A 10,842-nucleotide genomic window follows, 5' to 3' on the forward strand; every position below is an offset into this window, starting at 1 on the left:
CGCCGCCCGACGGACGCTGCATGCGGCGCCGCGGGGCCTCGGGGCGTTCTCCGGCCCGGCCTGGCTCCCGGGCCTCGGGGCCGCCCGCCCCGGGAGCCGCTTCCCCCCACACTCCCGCGGCCCGGCGCCCCGCTGCGGGCGGAGGCGGCCCCGGAGGCTCAGGGCGGCGGCGGCGGGGCGCACGGTCGGGGCCGCGCGGGGCGGCCACGTGGCCAGCTGTGCCCGAGGGGACGGCGGCCTCCTGCTCTGGGAAATGACCGGCCCTCCTCGGCGTCGGCGGCCACCGGAAGGGAAGGTGCCCTCTCTTTCTGAACGCCGAGTAATTCAAAATGGGCGAGGCAGGCGTTTTCCTGCTCGGTTGCAGTAATGGTACTGAGGAGGGGCGTATCAGTTCCCCTCGCGTTAATCTTATGTATAAATTTTCCATGTATGAGTATTTCCCATTTGCAAAGCTACACGATCCTTGTTTCCTAAGGTGATGATGCCGCTGATAATGTTCTTCCTCACAAGATGGATGTGTGTAAAAATGCCCGCACTTTGGCATTTTGGTTACCAATACCCTGTTTGCAAGTGCCGTGTATATTGTTTTGAAACTGTGTAGCGGTTGTTGCCTTCCAGGCGTAATCTAGATAAAATTTTAATACCAATGCTAGGAAGTGTTTTTTTATTTGTACTGACACAGCTTATTTATTAATAAACTTTTAATAATTTCCATTTGCAACAACATTTTACAAAACAGTTTAACTTAAATTTTGAGTACAAAAAGACCATTTTTATCATTAGGAAATTGAACATAGCAAGAAAAAATATTTTAAATAACTAAAACATTCATAATTATGATTTCAATATTTTCTGTTCATTTGATAGCAGTTGGATACAGTAGTGTAAAGAAAAAAGAAGCCCCCCAAATAAGAACAGTTTACTAAGGAAAAAAACCTAATGCAAACCTTCCTAAATGATAGCTTAGTGTATCCACAAGGAAATTTATCCAGAATACATGTATTTATCCAAATAACAAAGAGGGCTTGATTCTGTATTTGAAAAGTTCTGTCGGGGAATAGGGAGCTGTGATCTGTACAAATCAGGGGATGTGTGGTATCTGCCTTCTACTTTGCTAAAGAAGACTAACAGGAATCTTTCTAAATGTAAAGGGTTAGCAAAGAATGACAGATAGAAAGAACTACTGACTAAGCAATTAGTAAGGAATTCACCTGATTAATAGTTTGGAAATATTTGCAATGAAGTGAAAAAAGCAAAGTATTATTCAGTGTATGTAAGGGGAGTTATTGGCCAAAATCTTTCGAAAGAAAAAAGTATTCATTATCAAATGTTGTGGAATTGAGATTAGGCAAATTAAATATCCATTCTTTCATAAAATTTAAATGAAAGTGAATTAAAATTTTAGTATAAAATAGTTTGCATTGAATAGAGAGATGCTTAGACGTAGCCTTATTGTCTCTATCTTCTAGGTTAAATTAAAAATGCATTTTTTAAACAGTAAATCTTACTATTAACATGGATTTATTAACACAGCTTATTTTATTTTACTTTTCCTATTATTTTGTCTTTACAAAGTTTGCGCATGAAATAGCAACTACCCAGTAGTGTTTTCTCTTTATAACCAAATACAATACAGCAGTGCTTATGTGGTTAAACTTTGAAGAATTGGCGTTGTTTTTTATGACAGATACTGAAATTAAAAACAGTAAATAGGGTGCCAGCCCCATGGCTGGCTGGTTAAGTTCGTGCACTCCCTTTTGGCAGCCCAGGGTTTTGCCAGTCCGGATCCTGACCACGGACCTAGCACTGCTCATCAAGCTGTGCTGAGGCGGGATCCCACATAGCAGAACCAGAGGGACCTACAACTAGAATATGCATCTATGTACTGGGGGGCTTTGGGGAGAAGAAGAAGAAGAAGAAAGATTGGCAACAGATGTTAGCTCAGGGCCAATCTTTTAAAAAAGTAAATAAATTTTGATTTTTAACCTCAAAACCCTTTACAGATATCTTGTATTTTAAATTTCTGTGTTAAAATTTTTTTCTTAGATGAAAAATTGGCCAAGATAAAAATCAAAGAATGGAAGAAATGACAAAATAGCCTTAAGGGAGAAAACATACCTATAAGCTTTCACCTTGGAAAGAAAAGGTGCTCACTCTGTCAGACCTAGCAACGTCAAAACAAGCATGAAGCTGGGGGGCAGAGGCCTGTGTGTAGATTCTGGCTTTACTACTTACCAACGCTTTCAGTTCAGTCTTTCTGAGCTTCTCTTTCCTTGTCTTAAACAGGATTAAATAAGACAAAATATAATAAGAATTCTTTAGCAGAGTGCCTGGCAGATAATTAGAGGGCAGTAAAAGATAGTATTACTAGATATTAATATGTATAAAAGGACAGATATTTGAAAAGGAGGAATGGTTATTGAAAAAAAGTAATATGTCTGGAAATCCAAACATTGTTAAATAAATATTTTTAGTAGGCAATTGTTGGTGAGTATATGGAAACTCAGTAAGAGAAGTGAAATAATCTTTTAGATACAGGCAAGCTTCTGAAATAGAATACTTCTGAGAAATGTTTCCATGTTATACTTCTGGAAAGACGTGGGAATTCTCATTATATTCTTTAACACTAGACACTTTAAGGAATTGCCTTCCATCAAAACATCTTCAGCTTGGCATTAAAGAAAAAGCATTTTAAAAAGTAATTATTTAGAAGAATTTAATTCAGATTTTGAAAGAGGACAGTTATAGTCAGTATTCGGAAATGTGTAAATAATCTGTAGGCGTTTCTCATTTAAAGCAAACCCAATATATAGTTTGAATGTCCAAATAAGATAAATTAGGGGCCGGCCTGGTGGCGCAGCAGTTAAGTGTACATGTTCTGCTTCCTCAGCCCGGGGTTCGCTGGTTCGGATCCCGGGTGCGGACATGGCACCGCTTGGCAAGCCATGCTATGGTAGGCATCCCACATATAAAGTAGAGGAAGATGGGCATGGATGTTAGCTCAGGGCCAGTCTTCCTCAGCAAAAAGAGGAGGATTGGCAGCAGTTAGCTCAGGGCTAATCTTCCTCAGAAAACAAACAACAAAAAAATTAGATACTGATTATTAACTGGGAAAGGATTAACTTCAAAGTTCCTTTAACATTAGTATCTCTAGTGATTAAAATATGATTCTATTTATAAAAAGGTCTACTTAGACTTCTACTTATGGGAAGATGCTATAGATCTACTTTTCCCTGTTCCTCCCGCTAAGTACAACTAAAAACCCTGAACACGACATGTGAAACAAACATAAGAAAACTCTGAAAGGTGGAGGGATGACAGATTAGCTGGGGCCCTTGAGACCCAAGGAACAACATGATGGTTAGCTCCCTGGCTTTTCTTTTTGCCTCGCATATCCCAGACTTGCAACTGAAGAACCTGGCGATCTGGAAATGCCAATGGTGCAGACGAAAAAGCGCCAACAGAATACTGCTCTCTCTAGCTGAAGGGCCAGGAAAGGCAGTATAGCAGGCAGAAAACATTTAGACTAACTGCTCTACTCCAGCCACAAACTACGGGAAAAAATCGTGTCCCCCCGCCCCCCACCCCCCGCCACATTCCACTCATGCCAGCAAAGGCCTGGTGGAGCCCTCACCAGGCTGACACAAGGTGCCCCAACTCCTCCTGCCCTCTGGTGTCAGAGAGGGTTAAGCTGGGAGCTAGGACTTCCATCCCCACTGGCCAGTGATGAGGAGGCTCCCATCTAGGGCGTCAGTGGGGGCCAACTGGGGAACGTGGACCTCTCCTCCACCCTGGCAGTAAGGAGGTGATTCCTGCTCCCCACGCCCATGTCCACTCCCAGTGCTGTGTCAGGAAAAGCCAGCTAAAGCAAGATTTAAATGAGACCCAAAGTCTCATTATGTGATACCCCAAATGTCTAGATTTTAATAGAAAATAGCTAATCATATCAAGAAACAGGAATATCTCAAACTGTATTAAAAAAAAAGACAATTAATAGATGACAAAACCGAGATGACAGAGATGTTAGAATTATCTGACACAGATTTTAAAGCAGATATAAAAATGGTTCAATAAGCAACTCCAAAAAGACTTGAAACGAAGCAAAAAAAAGAGTCTCAGCAAGGAAACAGAAGATATAAAGAAGAACCAAATGGAAATTTTAGAACTAAAAAATACAGTAATCAAAAGAAAAAACTAAGTGGATGGGTTCCATGCCACAATGGAGGAGACAGAGGAAAGAATCAGTGAACTTGTAGGTAGGACAATCGAAATTACCCCATCAATAATAGAGAGAAAACAGATTGAAAGAAAAATGAAGAGCATCTCATGGAGCTGAGGGACTATAACAAAAGAGCTAACATTCACGTCATCAGAGCCCTGGAAGGAGGAAAGAAAACCACTGGGGCTAACAAATACTCAGAGAAATAATGGCTGAAAACTTCTGAAATTTGACGAAAGACGTAAACACACAGATTTAAGAAGCTGAGCAGATTTCCAACAAAGGTGCCAAAACAATTAAAGGGGAAAGACAGTTTCCAACAAGTAGTGCTGGGCCATCTGAGTGTCCACATGCGAAGGATAAAGTTGGATGCCTACCTCATATGATATACAAAAATTAACTCCAGCTGGATCACAGAACTAAATGTAAGGGCTAAAACGATCAAATTCTTAAAACATGGAAGTGAATCTTTGTGACCTTGAACTAGGAAAAGACTGCTTAGATGTGACATCAAAAGCACAAGCAACTACAGAAAAAACTAGACAAATTGGACTTCATCAAAATTTAAAACTTTTGTGCTTCAAAGGACACCATGAAGAAAGACGGTGAAAAGACTACCCACAGAATGGGAGAAAATATTTGCACATCACATGTCTGATAAGAGGCTTGTGTCTAGAATAAAGAACTTTTACATCTCAATAATAAAAAGACAAATAACCTATATCTGACAAAGGCTTAATATCCATAATATATAAGGAACTCTCACAACTCAACAACAAAAAATCAAACAACCCGATCAAAAAATGGGCTGGAGACATGAACAGACATTTCTCCAAAGAAGATATACGGATGGCTAATAGGCACATGAAAAGATGCTCATCATCACTGATCATCAGGGAAATGCAAATCAAAACTACACTGAGATATCACCTTACACCCGTTAGAATGACAAAAATATCTGAATCTAATAGTAACAAATGTTGGAGAGGTTGTGGAGAGAATGGAACAATCATACACTGCTGGTGGGAAAAAAGACCAATAACCTAATTAAAAATGGGCAAAAGATCTGTATAGACATTTTTCCACAAATGGCCAATAAGCTTATGAAAAGATGTTCAAAATCCTTAGCTATTAGGGAAATGCAGATCAAAACAATGAGATACCACTTCACACCCACTAGGATAGCTATAATAAGAAAGACAGATAATAACGAGTGTTGGCAAGGATGTGGCAAAGTTGGAACACCCATTGCTGGTGGGAATGTAAAATGCTGCGGCTGCTTGGGAAACAGTCTGGCATTTCTTCAAACGATTAGACCTAGAGTTACCGTGTCATCCAGCAATTCTCCTCCTAATGGAAATGAAAACATATGTCCATACAAAACTTGAGCACAAATGTCCATAGCAGCATTCTTGAACTGAATTGAAAATAATGCTAATTCTACTAACGTTATTAACAGTAATGATAGAGGAATGCAAACTTTTTCTTTCTTTAAAAATGTGTCAGTTTGTGTTATACTCTATCAAAGATAAAGATGAGTTGGGCAGATTGTCTACTCCCAAGAAGGCAGAAATAGTGGCAAATAGTGGCAAAAAAATAGTGGAACTATTGTGTTGACAGCTTTTCTGTTGTCTTGATTGGGAGGAATAGCCATGGCTCCTGGTGTTCTGGGCCCTGGAAGGGGTTATAGGGATGGAGGTGGGAGGTCTCATTGTTCATTATGCCTAACTCTGATTAGTCCTTTATTTTCATTTTAGTGCCTTATCCGTGCTCTCTGCTGTGCCTGGACTCCTCAAGTCTGGCCCTCTCTGGTTCAATTGCTCCAGAGAATAAACCTCCTGAGGTGAGACAACAGTAGGTACCTGGCTTCATAGGGTGGGTTGCAGTGTTCTTTCCAACCAGTTCTCCTGTGTGGCCAGTCCCACCCTGCATCTCTGCTTTTCTCAGGACCTCCCAATCCAGAGCCCGTCCTGGGCTCTCTGAGAGAATCAGCTTGCTTCAGTTTCGTGTTAGGCACTTAGATATCAGGTTTCTCTGCTCTGCTAAGCCAGTTTCCACTTCTTCATCTGCTTTCCATCTTCACAAGTTTGTTAACGTTCCTTGTCTGCTGTAGTGTCTTTCCAGCTCCCTTTGTGCTTGTGGATTTATACCTTTAATAATTTTTCCTTTGCCATCATTTTCAGGGGATTTTAGAAAAGAGAAGAGAGAAAAATATGTTTACTAGGTTAAACCAGAATTTTTGATCCTACTTTTAAAAAGCAGCTGTTAGATGACATGCCGGACATGATTTCATTTCTAATTCTGAGTAAGAAAGAAAGTATTTCAATGTATGTAATTTTGAGTCAGTAGGTTAGAAGTTGGGAATTAAATGTTAAAAAAAATAAATTTGGGCTTCTTTCCACTGATACCTTAGGAGTCAGTGTTATGATTTTATTATAGCCCATGGGGAATTACATGAAACTGATCCAAATAAACTGCCATATAATATTTCATGTTTTGTATGTCATGAAAATTCTTCCCAAAATTAATTTACAAATGAATCAGCAGCTTTCCTAGAACAAAGACATTCAGTCCAGAAAGATTTATATTTTTAAGCACATTTATATTTTAAAATATAAATATGAAATTTGTAATACATATTGTTATAGCAAAACTTACAGATTAAATATATATACATATCTTTTAAAATAAATCATCCCTGGAGACAGAAAATAGGAAAGGCTTTTTCTAACTTTTAATTTCTGCACCAGAAATTCTGGGGTCATAATACCCAGGCCTCCAAAGCATTCCACCAAACCACAGGGACTCTCTGCTTGGAGAGGTTTATGCATCAATTTTAAAGCAATAAAAGATTTCCTTATGAAGTTTTCCCTCGGGGCTCTGAAGTTGCATGTATGCTGGGCTGTCTCCTTTTCCCCCTGTTTTCTCTGCATTTTTAGTTCACTTTTCAAGTGCATCTCTCGGCTATTACTTTTGTTTTGTCCTCAGTGTTCACTCTTCTTCCTTTAAGAGTCACTGGATTGGCAGTTTGTCAAAAGACCAATTTATGATTCCGTGTTTTGTGCTTTTCCTAGCACTCCTGTCAGGGAAGATTTAAAGAATTCTGAAACAAGGGCTGTCTCTTCTCTAGTTGGCCCGAAGTGGAAGTGGTAATTTGGATCTGCTTTGCCTATACTGGTAATGATTGTACAGTCAGAGAAATGAATTTTAAGGCTTGAAAGCTCTGCCTCCATTTCATGAGACTTGTGTTGCCTGTGGGGGAAGCCACATCTCGTGGTCTCTAAGGACCAAACAGAAACAAAGCTTTCTAGTCTTGGAATCGGATTTTTCTGATGGGATGCACATTCACATAAATGAGAAAAAAAAAATTAGGGAATTTTATTCTGAAGAACATATAATCCCATAAGACATTTGAAAAATCAAAACAAAGGAAAATTTCAATAGTAGTTGTGGATAAGCTATTAATTTATATCCCTTAACACCATTCTCATTTCCTCATTGACCCTTTTGTCTATGCTGGTTAGTAATATTTTTCCTCAAATAATTTGTGTTTCCTCCTCAGAAATATGTTCCAGTATAGGGAGTACATAATTACATTGTTTTGTTTTGTTTTTTTTAAAGATTTTATTTTTTTTCCTTTTTCTCCCCAAAGCTCCCTGGTACATAGTTGTAAATTCTTCGTTGTGGGTCCTAGTTGTGGCATGTGGGACGCTGCCTCAGCGTGGTTTGAAGACCAGTCCCACGTCCACGCCCAGGATTCGAACCAACGAAACACTGGGCGGCCTGCAGCGGAGCACGCTAACTTAACCACTCAGCCACGGGGCCAGCCCCTCTTCATAATTACATTGTTACAAATGGATGTAACACTGGAGTTTGGACTGCTGAGGAGGCAGGATGCCATCACTTTGCTATTTTGATGATTTACTGTGATTCTAGTATAGCTTAAGTTGTTTTGGTTCAAAGGATTATTTATTATAAAGTATCACACATCCTTTATTTTTGTCTCTGACTTCAAGATCTGAGTAGATGAAATTAAGGCCCATAAGTGCAACAGAAATATATATATGTATATGTATATACATATATAGTTTACTGACCTGTGTCTATAGAATTTTCTTTTACTGCAAACTATAGTACTTTGTGTAACAGAATCTGAAGGAGAAGGGCTGGGAAGTGAAGGAAACAAGGTGAAAATCTCTCTGAGTCATACAGGTCAGTTTTAACTGGAAAAAGCACATCTTTTTCTCGTTAAGTTAATGGAAATCTTTCAATTTAAAGAAAGGAGTAATGTGAGCAGAAAACTCAAGGCAGCATTATAGAAGTCACAGAGATGGACAGGGCTGTGAGAGACGTAATACTCCCTGGCAGGGAGATTATCTGAAGAGGAAAGATTTCAATTTATTTTGATAGAAGTTGTGTTACTTTAGATTGTTTTAGAGGGGGAGGGAAGACAAGAAAATCAGATTCTGGCCAGCTAAGGCAAAAGAAGAACTTATTGGATTTAGACGGGGCTATGTCTCAAAGAAGAGTTGAACAGCCTGCTCTGGGGATGGGAATACAGCTCGTCTGTGGACCAGCAATGTCGGGTCCTCTGTTTGTGTCTTGTTCCTACAGACCATCTTTTCCAGGGGGAACGCGGCTGCTTGGTATACCCAGGGTTTACATTTTATGACTTCAAGCATTAGGGACCAGCTCTCCATCTTCCTTCCTATCTAAGACCCAAATTCCAGGATGGGACTCATTCGCCCCAACTGAGTGAGGTGCCCAGCTTGGACCACAGGTAATTAACTGTGGCCAGAAGGAAGGGCCACATTGCAATAAGACTGTGGCTGCATTGTAGTGGGAGTGGGAAGGAGAGAGAGAGGAGCAGTTTCTAGAATAAGCAGAGGGCCTAGGGAGATTACCTTAGAGTTTTCCACTGTTAAAGCTCATCTCCAAATCACTTGATTCATGGGATTTAATTGAAGAGATGATCTGATGTTCGGATGCAAAAATCGCACTAAGCTGCCATCATATTCTGATAAGAGAGCAGGACCTGAAGGTTTACCAAGGTGTTGACACAATTTACCAATAACCATTCTGAAGATAGGAGAGAGAATGTGAGTTTTACTTGAGCCAGACTGAGGATTATAACCCAGGAAGGCAGGTTCCACAAAGGAAGAAAGCATTCTGGAGAAGCATGGTTTTCAGTACAGTTTTATACCTTTTTAGAACAAAGAACATACATTAAACATAGCCAAGATACATATTCATCAAAATTTCAAAGGGCTGTTCAGTTGCAGATTAGCAGGTCAGCATGACCCCCGTGTCAGGAGTACTGCTACGGTGTTACCCAATACTGGTGGGCGTATGAGGGGAATTATGCATTCTTATGTTAAAAGAGTGGGTCCTTTTACTTTGAGTTAATGTTTAGCACCTCCTTTACTTTTGTGGTTAAAGCAGATGTACAGTGTGTGTTTGATGGGCCGTAAGTCAGACTTCTTTGGTTCAAGCCGAATCGGTTTTGACCCAGGATAGCTACTCCATACCTCAATATGTGAAAATCTCTTGTCAAAGCTTATTTTAACAAATTAGATATAAAAAGAGTAGTTTATTAATATTAATTTTATAAATTTTCTCTAATAAATTATCCATTTTGAGTTGCAGCTGGAAGGCATTTATAAATCTCAGTTCCCTCATTTTACAGAAGAGGAATCTAAGAGGATGAATAACTTGACCAAGGTCACATGGTAAATAAGTGAAAATACCTGGGCTGTAATCCAAGTGTTACTTCTAATCTAGTGCTGATATCTTGATATTATTAGATCTTATTATTTGCTTAGAAAATGGTTTATATTTTGCTAAAAAAATTTAAGGATGGTGGGTTCTTATTTGCACAGTCTCTGAAGAAAAGTGTGTATAAATCCCTGGTGTCACTGTGTCCAGGGGCAGCAAGACTTAACAGCAAGTCAGAACTTTAGCTCAGAAATTGAGAAATGTCAGTTCCACGCAGCGCTCTCTCCTGAGCGAAAGGCCACTTCTGCACAGAGATGTCTTGCAAATAGATCTTCAGGAAGAGCCAGGATTTAGGAAGCAGCTTTGGGTTCAGCTGGATATCAGCTTCGAGATAGTCCTGTAACGCCAGATCAGGGTCTATCACAATTTAATAAGGCAATGATGATCTGACCATTAAGGATGTCAAAGCAGCAATACCAGTAAGGGCCCTGTGCATAGGGGACAGGCAATAAACATGTAAACAAACAAGACTATTTCAGATATGACTGCCCTGAAGAGAATAAGATGGGCGTGTGATAAAGAGCAATGGGAGGCTACTCAAGATTGGAGAATCAGGGAAATTCTCTCTGAATTAACGAATAATTCAATCAAAGGGAAACTATCAAAATAAAAACCACATATCCATAACTTCAATAATAGAACCATATAGTCATATCAATAAAAGCCCCAAAGGATGTTTGATAAAATTCAACATCCAGTCTTAAACCCCTTGAAAGTGAGATACGGGGTTTTTCTTTCTTAACATTAAAAAGGAAAAACTAAGAATTTAAAATTAAGAGTTGATTTTATAAATGGTAGAGCAAATCTAGCAACATTTCCCTTTAAAAAATGAACAAAGCAAAGGCGTT

The sequence above is a fragment of the Equus quagga genome, chromosome 7 (genome assembly GCF_021613505.1).
Source record: "Equus quagga isolate Etosha38 chromosome 7, UCLA_HA_Equagga_1.0, whole genome shotgun sequence".
NCBI classification, from domain to species: domain Eukaryota; kingdom Metazoa; phylum Chordata; class Mammalia; order Perissodactyla; family Equidae; genus Equus; species Equus quagga.